The following is a 17,347-nucleotide window of genomic DNA, read 5'->3' as shown; positions in this document are numbered from 1 at the left end:
CTGGCGGTGCAGATCATTACATTGAGAACAACCACGGTTGCTTCCTTGACAGAAACACAGGTCGGCTTTAGCAGGAGCGTAACAGTGAGCCTGGTGGGAGCTGGGGCGGGTTGTTCTCCTCCCCTCCTGCCTGCCATTGCGCAGCAGCACGGCAGTAATGCTCTGAGGACTTTGGGCCTCCATACAGTGAAGATTAGACACCTGCAGATAAGGAGAAATAATGAGTTTAGGATAAAGAGCGATTGAAAATCTGTGGTCAGTGACGCCGTACTTGAAGATGGCTGTTGTGTGAGCTGTGGGCATTGGCTCTTGACAAGGCAAGGTAGGCACTTGCCATGGGGAAATGACATGGAACATCACTAGTTAAGCACAGATTTTTGTTTCTCTTATTTCCACTCAGTAGGCAGAAGGCTGCCAGAGAATATCAAACAAATGAAACCCTCCTGACTTTGGAGCCCTGTTCTTGATCTTGGATGTTAACCTTTTCAGATAATTTGGACCAGGTTCATCACTTTGATGAAAGTCCAAAGGAGGCTCAAATTCAGGCTGCACTTCCAGCTTCTCAGAAATTAGAAAAGTCACTTGAAAGGCCGAGCTAAAAATCTCTGTGCTGTAACTCAGCAGGTTTAGTCTCACACAGATGGTGGATCCTTTGACATCTATGGGGACTGCTTGTTGATAACTTTCATTTTACAGTCTGACTGGGACAAAGACCTCAACTTTATTAAAAGGCCACCAACACTCATAGCTGAGATGTAGCCTAGAAGCCCACCGGTCCCGGTGCCTGGGCTATATAAATAGAAGAGCCATGATGGAGGGCAGAGGCTGGGAGTGTGTGAACTGTAAAGGAGCTGGCTCAGCAGGCTGAGAGACCTTTGTTTGCAGATCTTGGTGACAGTAGCCTTGAACGAGAACTCAGAGGTATGAATCTAATGATCAGCTAGTAGGACTGTCTATCTCATGTTTTACCAAAGGAAGCATGGGTCTTTCTGGTTTTCAAGAAATTAAATTACTTGATTGACTTCGGGGAGAGGGAACTGGACTGAGCATGCTGTGACCTAGTCATAACCACAACATAGTCCTTCCTCCATTTAACTCAAAAAGTGCTGTTGCTTTAAAATAAACCCACAGACTACACTGTAAAACAGTTCTGACTGCTCCCTGCAGTTGCAGGAAGGCTCACGTGTTGCACGTAGCACACACAAAAATACCCAACTCCTTTGATCATGGTTCAACAATTTCCAATGACCTTCCTGCCTTGTATGCACAGGCTGCTCCCTTCTGCCCTCTCACCTAGTCTGACTCCATTTCGCATTGAAAATAGTAAAAAGGTCCTAGCCAATTATCAATTTGGGGGATAAATATTGGCCCATACATCTCTGTACAACAATTAATGTATTATTTAGGTTAACTCATGAAAAAGATCAAGAGCCTTCAGGATTTGTTTTTCTCTGGCTAACAGCAAGTATAATGAGCAATTCTTAACAGCTGTTTATGCTATTTTAATGGTTCTCTGAGAATTACCCAAATATGTAACATGACGTAAGCTTGATTCCAGGTTTCATTTTCTGTTACACTCTTAGAGATCCTATACTTTTTATTTTATACATAATGAAACTATGTTTACACTTTTTAAAGAGCTCATCCTTTTCACTTGTTGAATAGGACTCTCTGCAATCCTCCTTAAAAATTCACACTTACTCTTCCAAGCTGTGAGGGTCCGGTGCACACAGTGGCATGTCAACTTTAAAATCAAATAATTTTTTTTTCATAAGCAAATGTTTCTCCCCATACACATTAACTTCTATCTATAAACAGAGCTGCGCCTGGAGTCCACTCCCCCTTTCAATTATATCACAATAAAAATTTTGCAAAGCACATGAGAGCCTCAATAACCTTTTCTGAACTCTGCTGTTATGTTCTGTACCCTGGTTGTTCTGCCTTTGGGGTATCTGTGCTGCTTGGTCTATGTGTGTTTACACAAATACAGACTGCTAATCAAAAACTTTGGTGAAGCATAAAAGTAAACAGGATGGGACTTTGTCTCCACACTGTAGATATTGCAGCAGCACAGGGAATAAAAAGCAATATGAATAATCTCTGTTCCTAATGTGAGCTAGTAAAAGCCTCTGAACACACGGATTACATCCACTGACTAATGTACAGGTTTTATAAAGACACTGCTGAGCAGAACGTTTCGCATTGTAGGATGATGTATATGACTTCATCAATAATAACTTGTCTTTTCTGTAACTCCTGAAAGCATTCCTCTAAGAATTAACCAATGCTGCCATAAGTCTTGGAAGATGCTCATCTGATGACTCCCTCCCATTGCTTTTCTTGTACTTAGGAAATCTCCCAGTACAAGCTTCATTAGTCCGGTCCTTTGCATCCTAGCAATATAAGTGCACTCTTGTTGTATAGCAGACCTATGGTAAGCAGCCCTGCTACCACTTCCCAAAATAAGGCAAAACTGCTTGTTGTCTATTTTGCAGCTCCCAAAAGCTGTAAGGTGGCAGCTTAATGGAAAAGACAATGTCTCAGTTATGTTAAACTTTTGGTTTCAGTGGTCTTTCTCTTTGGGAAAGACTGCATAAGGGATTCCTTCTGTAGTGGATTTTTCAGTTGTTAAAATAAAAATAGCTACTGGTTTATTCTTTCACAGTTAATGGAAACAGGTATTTGTATGTTAAAATTCAGATACCCAAGGATCTTCATTTCAACAGAATTAGGACACAATCATTTGAAACAGCTACAAGCCTGCACACTTTTGTTATTTCCTGCATTGGCAATCAGGATCTTAACCTATCTAAAAATTTCAACAGCAGTCCAGGTACAGAAATAATCCTGAGGAAAGGATGACTGACACAAAAATACTTTGATTAAAACACAGAGAATAAATTGGTTGGCTGCTGCTAACACTACCTGTGTCCAACATCAATCTGTCTGCTAAACAAAAACATCAGTTCAGATAATCACTACTTCAATCTTAAAACATGCATTTATGGTCTCAGATACAGCTTCTGCAGAAGATATATTCAAAATGTAAAATAGTAATCTATCATGAATGCTGTCCATGTGATATTGTCAAACTATCTACACCACTACAATAGGGCACTTTTTCATAATTTTTCCTCTGGTTTTACCATTCTTCTTCTTCAAATAAAAAATTTGTTTCTTCAAGAATGCTAAGGTTTAGCCTACATAAATACCATTGTCATTTTGAATATGGGACGGTTCTTGTTATTTAATTTTTTGCTACAATACAGCAGAAATCTCTGCCTAAGCACCTGTAAGGTAAAAGCAGACAGAGGGGCTGAGGATGGAGGGGCTGTTGGTTGCTGTTTATCCTTCCTCTTGCCAAAACAGAACCCGCTGATCCTTCCCTGCACCTGGGGCAGGGTTTTATCGCTGTGCAGCTCCCTTTCCAAAACCATTCCCTTCCCAAAGACAACTGCTTGGGTTACTTTTTGCATTTACCTGTATGCAAAATTGTTCAAGCTTGTGCAAACACTGTAGACAATAAGGTGCATAACCAATTCCCTTCTGAAAATGTTTTTGTGTTCACGCAAAGATGGGTGTTCAGGCAGTTCTTCATCTCACATGCTACCCAACTTGAAGTAAGCATTCATGGATAAAGGGCTGTGAAAATGAGTCTCTCCTGTCCTTCTCCATTCTAGCAGAGATTTTGGTGACTTCAGTTACTGGTGTGCCCTCATGCGCCCTGTTGAGCAGCAAAGCCCACACAACTGAAGGCTGAACACTCCCAAGCTGTGAGAGCAAAAGGCAGCTGAAGCACTCAGAGTGCTTGTGAGGAAAGCAAGGTAAAGGCTATGGGTGAAAGTCTAGGCTTAAAACCCAACCTCTGTCATAGGTATTTTGATACTGGAACTAGCATACTTCATAAATAACGTCCATTGTGCCGCTTGTCAGAGACTGCAGAGCCCATTAGTACTTTCCGTGCTGCCTGAACACCAGCCCTTGCTGCAGACTGCTCAAACCCTTCCGTTGAGGTTCTTTTTTCTCCTCATTTGAAATAGAAACTTTCACTTCTGCTATTTGGCCAGTAGCTTGGGTTACTTATGAAACTCTGGGACCTTTGTTTGAAAACATACAGATATCTTATTTGTTTCCTCTATAGTCCATTCTCCTCAACTGTGCCTGCAGAACTGCTGTGCCTTCATCCAAACACCTATCAGCTGTGGGGTTGGTGTGTTTGCTCCACATTATTGCTAATTTAAAAACAAAAATCCTGCTGTGTGCTTTAAGAGAATCACCACATGCCAGGACCTTCATTCCTCCCTCTCATATACATGTACTGCTGGCTCCTGTAGCAGGGGTGGAAATAGTAAATCCATTTTTTAGCTGCAAACATTTCTAATATAAATCCAAGTATAAGCATGCATCATAAAATGAGAAACTTTGTGTGTTTGTGTTTGCTTTTAACTAAGCAGGTGGGAATAGGTATGATGCACCTCCAGCCTAGGAATTTCCCTTTGTGCAAGAGAAGCTTTGTGTCCCCTAAATTATCTAAACTTTGCGTTCTAAGCAATCAGAGGCTCACTACATTATGGAAGAGCGTATTAGTCAATTAACAGCAAGAACATCCCCTGCAATCATCACCACGGAATTTTATTTTAAACGTTTGTCTCTAGAGCTTGCTTCTTTATTTTTTTTTTTTAACTAGATTTTATTCCCCCCTCCCATTTTCATACGGGAAATTGTTTATTTTTATGAAAGGCTCTACTTTCCACAGCGGATGACAATTAAGAGCCCCAATGGCGCCGCTGGCCCAGCCCTGCTGAGCCCGGGGACGCGGCTCGCCGGCGGGGCGGGGGGGTGCGGGCCTGCCAGCGCTCACCCAGCGGCAGAAGCTCCTTTCAACAGCACCTTCGCTCCCGCCGCCCGCCGCCCTGGGCCTGCAACCCGCGGCCCCGCGGCAGCCGCCTCGGCCGGCGCGGCCCTGGCAGGTCCCCGGCGGGGCCGCTAGGTGGCGCGCGCGGCCGCCGCGCGCAGCTGGGCCTGCTCGGCCGGGAGGCGCCGTCAGTGCCGCCGCCCCACCGTGGGGTGGCTGCGGCCAGAGGGGGATCGCTGCGGCCGGAGGGGGGTCGCTGCGGCTCCAGCGCTCGCGGGGCAGGAGCTGCGGGCCTGACCCTGCCGGCAGCGTGGCGGTAGGGCTTTGGCTGTGAGCTCAGGGCAAGGCGCGTTGGCCGTTTCGGGAACGCTACACGCTGTGTCGCTGCTGGTACAACAGCGTGTTCGCTCCAGGCCTAGACCGCCTCCTCCTCCGTGCGGTTACACAACTCTGAGGCGAGTAAAATTCCAGTAGTAGCATCAAAATGATGCAACAGAATAACACATCTGACTCCACTCTGTTTCAGTTCAACCGAAAGTGGCATGCTGTTAGGCCTAAACAAAGTCTTTAACAAATAAAGTTTAGCTACAGCTGGAGAAGGCAAGAATTAAAATACTTTTTTATTAAAAATATCAAATGGAAGTAACAGTTGTAAGAAAGCCACTCTGACAGTATCGCAATCTTAATCCCAATATTTACTCAAACATTTAACAGAAGAAATTTCTTTGTGTTGTGAGCCAAAGAAATAGAAACCACCATCAATCTGGCAATCCATATGAGATGAAAATATTGGCCATGAATTTAAATGAAGTGTCAAATTGCTGAACATAATCAGGAAAAGGTATGAGGAAGAAACAATATCAGGGAAGAATTTGTAGATTACAGAGGGAGAAGTATGAAAAAAGTATAGGTACAGTAGCTTTATGCGGAAGAATTCAGGAAGAAGAGGGTAATTAAAAATGCTCCTGTGACAAAGTAACAGAAAGGATTGAATGCTATAGCAGTGGTGAAATGAAGAAGAAATAAATGAACAAAAAACTACTGGATTTCTGCCAAAGGACACAATGCACTGCACAATACATTTGTTGGATAACATTTAAACTGTGGACCTGGGGGTGTTGCTTGACAGCCGGCTGAACATGAGCCAGCAGAGTGCCCACGTGGCCAAGAAGGCCAATGGCATCCTGGCTTGTATCAGAAATAGTGTGGCCAGCAGGGACAGGGAAGTGATCTTACCCCTGTACTCGGCACTGGTGAGGCCACACGTTGATTACTGTGTTCAGTTTTGGGCCCCTCACTACAAAAAGGACATTGAATTACTCGAGTGTGTCCAGAGAAGGGCAACGAAGCTGGTGAAGGGTCTGGAGCACATGTCGTACGAGGAACGGCTGAGGGAACTGGGGTTGTTTAGTCTGGAGAAGAGGAGGCTGAGGGGAGACCTCATTGCTCTCTACAACTACTTGAAAGGAGGTTGCAGAGAGCTGGGGATGAGTATCTTTAACCAAGTAATAAGTGATAAGACAAGAGGGAATGGCCTCAAGTTGCACCAGGGAAGGTTTAGACTGGATATTAGGAAGCATTTCTTTACAGAATGGGTTGTTAGGCGTTGGAATGGGCTGCCCAGGGAGGTGGTGGAGTCCCCATCCCTGGAGGTGTTCAAGAGTCGAGTTGACATAGCACTGAGGGATATGGTGTAGCTGGGAACTGTCAGTGTTAGGTTAATGGTTGGACTAGATGATATTCAAGGTCCTTTCCAACCTTGATGATTCTGTGATACTGTGTTTGTGTAAGTAATAAATAGTGGCTTGAAAAATGGTGGGATATGTTGTGATCACAAATGGAAACTTAGTAAGTGGAGGGAGTTTACAGAGATTTGGGTCATACTCTGAAAATATTTCCAAAGCTTTTCATTTGTGATGCCAAAATTGGTTTTGTGGTTTGTTTGTTTGGGGGCGTTCGTTGATTTGTTTGTTTGGGTTTCTTTACTAATCAGTTGCTTGCTGAATAAGCAACAGGTGAGGCAGATCACAGATCAGAAACAGCTTATTTAATCAGTGCAGCTTGCTTTAACATAGTTTTCCTGAGCAAAGCACTTATTTACTAACTTGTGTACAATATTGATAACTCTTCCATGTTTTTGTTTTGGAGGAATCAGGCTGAATTTGAGTAGTCTTACAGTGACTGAACAGCAAGAGTAGTGAGAACATGTAAGTAACAAGCCACCTATGTCAAAATGAATGGGTTTTCTTAGGTCAAGAAAGCTCTAATTCTCATGTCTTGTTCTTAATAATTTCACCACATACTGTTAGTCATGTGGGTATGTGGAAATGTAAAAAAATATTTTATGTCTCTACATACAGTAGATACAGCTCTAACCATAACATGGGGCAAATGGACAAGACTTGATAATCACTTTCCAGACAAAGCATTCAAAACTGCTATGTTAAAATAGTGATTTCTCTGCATGACTTTTGCATGCTTTTGTTTTTTCCCCAGTCAAGCTGCTTAACTTATTAACTCATCTTTGACTACTTGTATTTGACTTCAGCAAACTTACCTTCTTGCTGAGCCAAGTAACAGGTTGATACCCTAGCACCAATGATGGAATTTATACATTTAGGAGGTCTCTGAAACATCTCCCCTAAAAGCAATTTCAGAAAAAAATCTCATCGTTCTGAAATCATGTGGGGCTCTTCTGAACTTTATCAAATTCAGTGCAATCTAATTTGAACCATTTTCTTTATTTTTTGCTTTAGAGAGGTGAAATTCACCACGCATGATGTTTACTGTGCTTGCTTACAAGAGCAGTCCATTTCAACAGACCTGAACATATATAATCATTGCTGAGTTTTAGTTTGACTTTCTGCAAGTTGACTGTATTGGCTTCATGTGTTTTCTTTTGGCAGATACAATATTTTGAAGACTATAGTTGCTCTTACAGCTCTGTGAGATACCAGTAACACATGGCCTTGTCTCAGCCACAGAACAAAGTGGAAGTGAGTAAAGTAACTTTGCAAAACCAGCTTGAACGTACACATTGTCTTACAAAAGATAATATACCAAAAATGCCAATTAAGTTCTCATAACCAACATAGATAATGACAGGTACTACTGTGAAATTGTAGATGAGCAGATAAATAGCTTTCTTGAGAATGAAGATGTTTTACCAAAGTGTTCCAAGGTAATTGAATGTAAACATCCAGTGCATCCCTCATCATTTCTGCATTAACAAGCTTCAAGCTTATGGGTAACAGCATCTGGCTAGGTATTCTCCTGGCCTCTGGGTTAGATTGCTCTCAGGGACACAGATGCAGGATTTTTTCATGGTGTTTAAGCCTCAAAAGTTTGTGAAATTCTTTCATGGGACTATAAAGTGCTTTTCCTTTGACACCCCCCTCCAGAGAAGAAGTCCAGGAGCCTATTGCCTGTTTACAGATTAATTTTCCTCGGGTTTCCTTTGTTGCTTAACTGCCTCATCAAGCATAGGTATATTGTAAGCTATAGTTTATTTTCCATGTGAGTCAGTGTAAGTGATCAGACACATCTAGACACAGATAAGCATTTCATGTTCTTCCTGAACATCCTACACACAACTGCAAGAGGACATTAGAAACCAACAAACTTTCTGAATCCTGAACTACATTTTTAGATAACCAAAGTTAGACATGCATTTTCAGATGGAGTCAGCAAAGAAAATTTAACAGAGGTTGAGCACTGGTCCCTGCCTTATGCATTATATCATCCATTTACATGTTAAGCAACGAGCAGTATGCGAAGAGTACTTCTTCCTGTAGGCATAACTCCAGTTTCCATATAAAACTTGGCTTGTTGTCAATAACCAAGAAGCATTGAGTAAGTACTTTTCCAGTAATTGAATATAAGGGGATTACCTAAGAAGTGCTAGTCTCTCCACCCATTGTTGTAATTACTGTGTTAGTAAGGTATTTAGATTTTTCCATGCTGTTGAAAACTAGGTGCACAGCTGACTGGAAATCACACTGAGATTATACCTGTAGATTTCCAGACAGATTTCATCCTGAAGCATCTGCCAACGTTCTTGCTCACCCTCTGTATTCTTATTTCTGTCTACTCTTGGAGAAGTCACTTTTTTGTAATATTCTACTGAGAGGTTATTTAGAGAGGTGTTGATGCTACATTTTCAATCAATAGTGATGCTTTGAAGCTCACCTGGCACTTCCTGTTGTAAGGCAGTGTTGTCTTTCAGTTATCACCATACCCTAATAACTTCCATCCTAGCTCTCTGACTCTTTCTAGAAAAAAAAAAAAAAAGTTACTTTTAGTATTTCCAGAAAAAAAAAAAAAATGGAGAAATGTATTTGCTTACAATAAATTCTTCAGGGCTTTTCTTCAGAATACTCCAGCATTCTAGGCTTTGCAACAAGCACTTGCAGTTTACCAGTAAAGTAGCCTTCACATCAAGTACAAAGATATGTTTGTGATCCCCTGAAAATCTGTCCAAATTGGCTCAGTTGTATGTCTTTGAAAAATATGTTTGCATGTGGTTACTGCTAGATCTTAAAAGCTAAATTATCTGAAGCCTGCTCTTATTGAGAGAGTTAAGCCTCTTGCAGCTCCTGTGTGGGGCCAGCCTGTGTATGTGTAATTGTCATAGGTAAATGAGTATGGTGAAAGCCACAGGTCAGCAGGGCAACTCCTGTAATGGTTGCTCCAACTGCTTTTCACTGGTTGAGCTGTTGCCCAGATTAAAAAGCAGGAACTGTCTCTCCTGTACACTTGGTTGACTACTGTGGTGGCACATAAATGAATAGAAACATCTGATTTGAGTGAAAACAGAACGAAAATCAAGGGGCAAAGCAGTTCATGATTATGTAATGGATGGTATGGAAATGTTCAAGAGGCTCAAATTAAGATTTTGGGGACAACTTTCAGTTTTATGTTTATTTAGTAGCTATTGGAAAGCTTGGCTTTGCAACACCAGTAATGGTGTGTTTTCTGTGATCTACAGTTAAGCTGCTAAAGTTGAATTGCCAGGGGTGGAGGATAGCTGTGATCAAGAGCTGATGGACTGTATAAATCTGTTGTCTCAGTAGTTTCTAGACAAAAAACTTGCCTCTCCTGTACATTAGTTATGCTATTATAGCTCTGGTCATTGCTAGTCCAAATGGGTTTTTTTATTAATGCAGAGAGGCTTTTTAATATTTCTATGGGTTTGGTGAAAGTCCGTGAGAATTGGTGTCCATGACTGTCACCCTTAGTTTACAAAGATCTGAAAAGGAAAGTAAACTGTTGTAAACCCAGGGTGCTGGAAAACAAAGAGGCTCCACCCAAAACAAAGGTATGTTCAAGGCCAGAGAAGAACATGTAGCTCAAAGAAAAATTCTACAGAGCTTTGATTAAGTATTGGGAGAAAAAGGAGGAGGTGTCAAACACTAAGAAGATACTGTCCTTTGCTGTTCTGGGAAGCAGGACTTTGTAGAGTCTTTGGGAACATGCAGGAGTATCCTGTATATTCAGTACTGCTTTAGAAAGAATTCTTGACTCCAACGTTAAGTCGTTATTATTGCTAATTATCCAGGTCAAAAGATTCTAACAGTGTTCCTAACAGTTCTCAACCAAGTGGAGAACTGATCCTGTAATCCAGTTTTAGTTACTTGTGGTGCTGTTCTGGTGGTACAGACTGGTTAATAAAGATTTCATGTTTTTTTAATAGGGTATGGGGTCAAACCCTAGTGCTCTTCTCTGTTCATCCCAGAAATGGCTGTATGTCAATGACAGATAGTTGCTAGGTTGCTTATAACATGTTTAAAAAATTAAAATCTTCAAGAGGAAACATGCTACATTAAATTCTAATAAAATAGTGAATATAATTTTCCCTTATTTTTTTCTTAGCCAGCAGCTATAATTCATACAACTTTCTTTAAATAATTAATCTAGCTGGAATTTTTTAAAATTTTTTCTATTTTTAATCTCATCATGTGCCTTTGGTACTACAATTTCATACTTTTGAGTATTTCCATTCCTTGGTGTTCCTGAAAAGAGAAAACAAGACTTAGGTCAAGCACACTTTCTAGGAATATGTACATGCTACAGCTGAGGTGGAAATACAGCCCACTTTCCTGTAACTGCTCATCCCCCGGAAAACCGTGCTGTTGGTTGGTGGATATGAATAGCAATCAATGAGCAGCCTATCCAGTCAAATTTATGCTCTTGTAAAACAACACACTGAAGGATGATCGTATTTTAAATACTTTATTAAATGTTGAATCACTAGTGATCTTTTTAAGAGGAAGAGATAAGTTCAAGAGAAGGGAAGGCATAAATTCTTTCCGAGATTTCTTAGTAGTCTGGTATGCCTTCCTTGCTACTTCCCAGAGCATGTCCTTCTAAGGCATGTCATTTCCTTAGGGAAGAGTGCCAGGCAGAAAGCCAAAAAATCTGAAAGATCCAATTATACTGTATTTCCAAGAACTAATCCAAATCAGTTTCAAAGTGGCTTTTGTCAGGTGCCAAACAGAGAAACTTTCACGTTGAATAAATTAACAAAAGAGTCTACTTTTTTTTTTAGTGTTCACATCAAAAAAAGTCTCACCCTAACATTACGGCAGGCAAGTGTTACCCAACAGGCTGTACCACCCTTCAGCAATAAACGTGCATTTGTTGGCACAGCTTTGGTATAACCCCTCACCGATCTTTCGATTGGGCTGTGTTGGTCCAACGTAGGGACAGGATGTGGACAGGAATGAGAGGCAGAGAGGAGGCAGGCAGGCACTTGCTTCTGCATCAGCATTGCTGCTAAATGTCAGTTGGGGTCTGTATTAAGTATATACATTTTTAATGCAGCAACACAAAAATTAACTCATTAAGCATCAGTAGTTTTAAAATAAAAGCAAACATACAATACCAACAATATAGTACCTTCTAAAAGTTTTCAATGCTCATTTTTATCCCAAGTTTTTATCTATCTGCATGCTTTATGGGGTTTTCTTTACCCTTTCCTGGCCTCTCATGTAATTCCCTTAAGTGATATTTATGTTATTACTACTGATATTGCTCTTCTTAATCTATAGTATCTCACTTGTTTTTGGTGAGGTTCCTGTAAGTATTTTGACAGTAGACCTTATAAACTGAACCAACTATGGCTGAATTTATTAGATCATATCTAAGACAATGCTCTGTAAATTGACAATCTCATATATCTTTTTTGGTTGAGATAGTTCTCCCTTCCCCTCTGTTTTGGTCTCCTCTGGATGTTACACTAAAGGGGAAGAGGAACAGTTCTTTTCTGGCTTGAAGTTCCTAGTTTGGAGGGGTAAACTACGAAGCCTGCAGACTCTGGGTGGCATCACGTCTGCCAGGAAAGCTCACTTACTCCAGTTAGGACAGCTATTGCTCTGTGTCTGCAACTCTTAATAAGATAAGCTGGTTTGGGTCAAATAAACTATGGAAGAAAATATACAATAGAACTTCATGCTTGCTCTCTTTGCAGCAGCAGTATCTGGCTTAGTTCCTAGAAAATGGGCAGTTCAAACAGCTGTCTCCTCAACTGCGCTAAAAACGGGAAGCCACGAGAAAGCTGGATCCTCATTTTCAGCCAGAAAATCTTCGGCTATCACCAGCTTTTAGTTTTTACTGGGGAAATAATTGACTGTCTGTCCAGCCTTGGGGAACCGAGGTCATGCGGAAAACATGGCATTTTGTTTCAGGTTTTCTTTCTAAGCACTCTAACTGCTAAAAAAGTTGACAGGAGTATAGAAAGTTCAGGGATCAGGGCTGCCGCACCGGGCAGGGAGGCTGGAAGCCAGCCCCACTATCGGCCCACACCGAGCTGAGGGTGGCAGCCCTGGCTCGGGCAGATAAATGTCGCTGAGCCCCGCACTGGCCTCTGCTGAAGTCGGGGGCTGTGTTTTGGCCCACACGTGCGAGTAGAGGCTCTGCCCGCAGCCTCCTCACCCCCGCGGAGAGGCAGCGTCTCGCCGCCAGATCGGTGCCTGGGCCCGGCTGAGGGCAGGCGGCGGCAGGGAGCTCGGTCTGCCCCGGGGAGAAGCCGGAGGCGCAGGAGTTTGTTCCGCTCCCGCCAGGAAAGGCGGCTCCCGAGAGCGGGTGAAGCCCTCGGGATAAAGGACGCGGCGGGGGCAGGCCGCACCCGCGCCACCCGCCCGCCCGCCGCCGCCGCCGCCGCCGAGGGCTTCGCCCGGCGGCTGAAGGGCCCGGCCGCGCGCCGCCGCCATCTTGCGGCTGATCCCTCCCCGCCGCCGGCATCCGCCGCGCAGCCCTGCGCCTCTGCCCGCCCGCTGCCCGCCCGCGGGCCCTGCACGGCGTGGCTGGCCGCCGGCCCGGGCCTGGCCTCCGGCGCACGGGGCGAGCGGCGGCGGGGGGCGGTGCTCGGCAGCGACGCTCCCCCCGGGCGGGGGCCCCGGGGCCGGCCCCGCCGGGTGCTGGACCGGCTGCGAGCGCCGGGCTGCCGCTGGCGGGGCGGGCCGGGGCGGGTCAGGCCAGGCCGGGCGAGCCCTCCCCTCCTGGGCCTTGGTACCGGCGGCCTCGGCCTTGGGGAGTTTTTCACCTTGGCAGAGTACAAATCCTCTATAGGTACCCTTGTGCGGAGGCGCCTACCAAAAGCTAAGTAGGTAAGCTGCCCGCTTCTTCCCCCGACTTCTGGCTTTATTTTCTAATGAGACAGCTGTCACACAGGACAGGCTGTTATTTTTGTATCTCTCGGGGGTTTCTTAGTGAAAATGCTGTGTGCTCGTAGCTGGGGTGACCATGGAAAGGAGAGCAGTGATGGGCAAGAAAGGGGCATGTGAGAGGTGTTTGTTTTTGTTGTGGCTTTCTCACTGTAAGTCAAAGGATGTTTCATCCCTATTTGGCAAGTGGGGTAAGCGAGGTGCTGCTGACAGTAAAATGTAATCTGTATTTTGAAAAATGATTTGTTGTTTGCTTCAAAAGCATGTATCTATCTGTTGACAAGCCCTAAGATGAGTCTAATTGAAAATTAAAGGGAGGTAGGTTTTCCATGTGTTTTGCTGGCTTGATATTTTGTTGGCACGTGTTGCTTCATTTGGTCTTGTCTGAACACCCGCCCTGACAAATGCTGATGTAGCTGCAAGTGTTGCCGTTTTGAGCTCTGCCAGTGGCGCACTCAGGGCAGGCCTTGGCTTCATGGGGCTTCCTGTGCACCCGGCTTCCCCTGCTTCTCTGCTGCCCAGGTGCTTTCTTGTAATGACAGTGTAGGGGAAAAAAATGAAAAAAGAAATGCAATCTTGAAAAATAACTGCTCGGAGACGCTAAGGTCTGATATTTCTTGTGGCGTTGTCTGGATTTCAAGCTAGGGGTGGCCCACTTCTTGGGTTAATTGCTGTTACAATGTTGTCCTCTATGTGCTTTCTTAGCCCAGTAAAGAGAAAAGTAAACATTGCGGTTAACTCACAGGAATAGGAACTGCAGTAATCACTTCTTCCCACTTAATCATTGTAACTCTCTAAAGTTGCTTCCTTTTTGCCTTGCTGTACAAACTTCTATATGAAAATGCATATGGTACATTCTTATCTGGGCTGAGGATGAGATGCTAGAGCTGCCATGAATGGTAACTATTCCTGCCCGGATTCCACTTTCAGTCTCCTGAATAAAATAATGTGTCATCCTTGGGATGTTTCTACATTGCATTAAAGTAGGAAATGAGGTCATGTTGTGGGATATAATTTGTGAACAATGTGCACAGCCTTGCCAGTGTCACCAGAGTTATCCTGAGAGTGATTATAAGCTGAAAGCTTGAGAATGAGAGACCAGAGAGAAGACGTACATTGAGGTATCTCTTTTATTCTCTCATACAGTCTTTGACTTTCATTAGAAAATAAGATGAAAGGGATTTTCCTGCTGGAAAGGGAGACAACTCTATTTTGGTACTCAGAGGGGAACCTGATGTTGCTTAACTCACAGCTGCTGGAGAATTGAGTTTCTGGTCTGGTGAATTTTAACACTTTACAAATATTGACAGCCTATGAGAGAAGTAGGCAAATAGCGCTGCTCCAGTTTGTTTCAAGGGAATTGTAAACTACACTTGTTCCTTGCTCTCTGTCTCTTGTTGGTCTTCATACCAGGCTTCGTCTCGTGCTGGCTCTACTGTCTTTCCTTACAAACGCAAGCTGACAGTCTGGCTGCAAGCAGTTATGCTTGATAAAGTCGACAGCAGATAAAGCAGCATTGTTCCTAAAAGCTTTGTTTTTATTGGCCTGCAGTTCCCAACAATGCAGCTGTGTCTGAGTTTTCAAGTATTCAAATCTCAATCCTCAGTCCACAAATCATATGTCCTATGGAGTCAAAGTTAAGTGCTTTCCTTTGGAACTGTGTTATATTTTCTTATTTTAGTGTCATTTGATTAGTTAATTTGTTATGTCTACTGTAAGAACAGATGAGTTTCTGTGTAGAACATTTAAGGTTTTGGTTTTACGTCAGATCGATATCTTTCATTTCCTTAAGAACTATGAATTGATTAATTTCACTCATGTGAGATGCTAGTTTGAGTTAAGCCCCAGGTGTGATAAGGCTGTATGTTAAATCTGCGATTAGTCATTACATAATCTCACAACAGTTATGTAAATGCATGTAAAGGGGCTGAGAGATGTGTTCACTGTGTTAAGCAGTATGCTGTGCAAGAGCTTGCATTTCTGGAAAATACCCACTACTCTGCAGTAGGTACCTGCGTTAAATGTGAATGTTTTGGGTTGTGCGTATCTCTGGAGCTGAAGAGATCATTCACGCTCAAAGCCCTCTGAGGAGTGCCAGTAGCGGCTTTTAGTGTGATGCAGTTTCTCTCTTTGAAACTCATGTTGTTCACCAAAAATTGGGCCTGCCTGACTTTACAGGGTCCGTTGTAATGAAGTTCAAGGTGAAGATAGCCTGAAGGAAGGCTGCAGGACTATTTGTGGCACTTTACAAAAGATGGATGGAGGATGTGTGGGTGTATATCCATGTCGGTTTTGATCTAGTGAGGAAGATACAGGATTTAGCACATACTTCTGACTGATACAACTAGAGAGTCAGTCTTCTGCATATTTAAGTCCTGAATTATAAAACTGGGTACAAGGGCACTTCTATATTTTGTAGCAATTCTATGAGGAGAAATAATAATACAGAGGGAAGAGAGGTGTTTAATTTGGGCACAATTTTGGTTTAAAAGTACGGGCTTGTGTAGCTGTATTGATAGGCTCACTTGTGAAGGCTTAGTCTGTGCAAGCAAAAAGCCTGGATAGCTCAAACCAGTTTTCAGGAGAGAGGGGAAGGAGATGTTATAGTGGCAAAAGTCTTTCCCACTATATAACTGTATGTGGACGGTGGCTTTTGTGAGTAGGAATGTCAGAAAATAAATTTTGTCATTAGTATTGACACGACGGTAAAAGATACAGCCTTGGATAGGAAGGCACGGGGAATGAGAAGGAATGGTAGAATTTAGGGATAGATACAACCAAAATACACTTCCACTACAGATCAAACATTGCATTTGGTTAAAAAAGCTTCATGTTTATCTTATTGCTGAAAAAAATACCTCAACAGAGCAGGGAGTATGTTGAACATATTGCATTGCCAGGACCCTTACCTCTATGCAGTGCTGCAAGCTTGAAGAATTTGAGGTGGGGCCATGCCAAAAACCTACTTTTCACCTGGCAGCTAGTGTAGAATGTAGCTGGCTTCTTTCAAGAATTTGGTGTTGGAAATCTGTCTTTCATCCTTTTGTGGACATTTCGCAAATCCCAACAACTTCCTTAAGTTTTGTTAGTAGAAGAAATGGTTTGTTGTCTGCTTAATTCATTGCAAGTTTTTCCATCGTTCTATAGTAGATAATGCTTTGAGCTCCTGATCTGAATACATCTTGGCAAATGTATCATCTATAATGTAAGAAAAATACAACCTTTAAAATAAGCCCTACTTGAAGTGACACTCATTTTCCTCGGGAGAAGACATAGCCAAGGCTACTGGACAGATTTGGATGATGCAGCTGCTCAGTCCTGATAAATTACAACAGCGTTGTAGGAGTGCTTACTAAAAGCCTCAGGCATAAATAAAAGTCATGAGTCAAAGAGTTCATGCTACATGTGAATATGTGTATGCTGGATGCCAGGGTGTGAAATAGAGCATACAAGATCTCACCTTTGCTCTGACTTGATTTACTTGCTTATTTACCTGGCTGTTATGAGTTCTCAGTTCCCTGCGGATAGGCTACAAAGAGGCTGGGAAGACTCTTAAACCAGTTGTCAGTTTGCACAGATATAGCCATTGTGCTGTACAAAGCACTGGTTTGGGAGCTGGAAATCTCAGTTTTGCCTCTGATATGTTACATAGCTTGTGGCAGACCAGTTCACCTTTGCCTTAGTTTCTATGTCTACAAAGCGGGGTAAATTATCTTGACTTCCTTTACAGAATACTTCAGGATTTAGTTATCTCAAAATTCTATATGTTGAGTTAGCTGATGGACTGCTCATGTTTCAGAGCTGTTTCAGCAAAGCCATATCTGTTTCT

General features: G+C 42.9%; 1 protein-coding gene across 6 annotated transcripts in view; it reads left to right on the top strand.

The window, feature by feature from the left end:
- The first annotated feature begins 13,202 nt into the window (after positions 1-13,202).
- The window catches only part of GPR155 (G protein-coupled receptor 155), a 30,594-nt gene continuing 26,449 nt past the window's right edge, over positions 13,203-17,347 (top strand). For 2 of the 6 annotated variants that reach the window (XM_074829146.1, XM_074829144.1), the window contains exon 1: positions 13,205-13,461. The gene's annotated coding sequence lies outside the window, so the exon portion shown is untranslated. Of the gene's footprint in view, positions 13,462-17,347 lie in introns of all 6 variants that reach the window. The other 4 variants (XM_074829147.1, XM_074829148.1, XM_074829145.1 and 1 more) reach the window with 4 other exon arrangements.

This window comes from Strix aluco, chromosome 6, assembly GCF_031877795.1.
Source record: "Strix aluco isolate bStrAlu1 chromosome 6, bStrAlu1.hap1, whole genome shotgun sequence".
NCBI classification, from domain to species: domain Eukaryota; kingdom Metazoa; phylum Chordata; class Aves; order Strigiformes; family Strigidae; genus Strix; species Strix aluco.
Note: the sequence above shows the minus strand (reverse complement) of the source record. Positions and strands in the feature narration are given on the sequence as shown.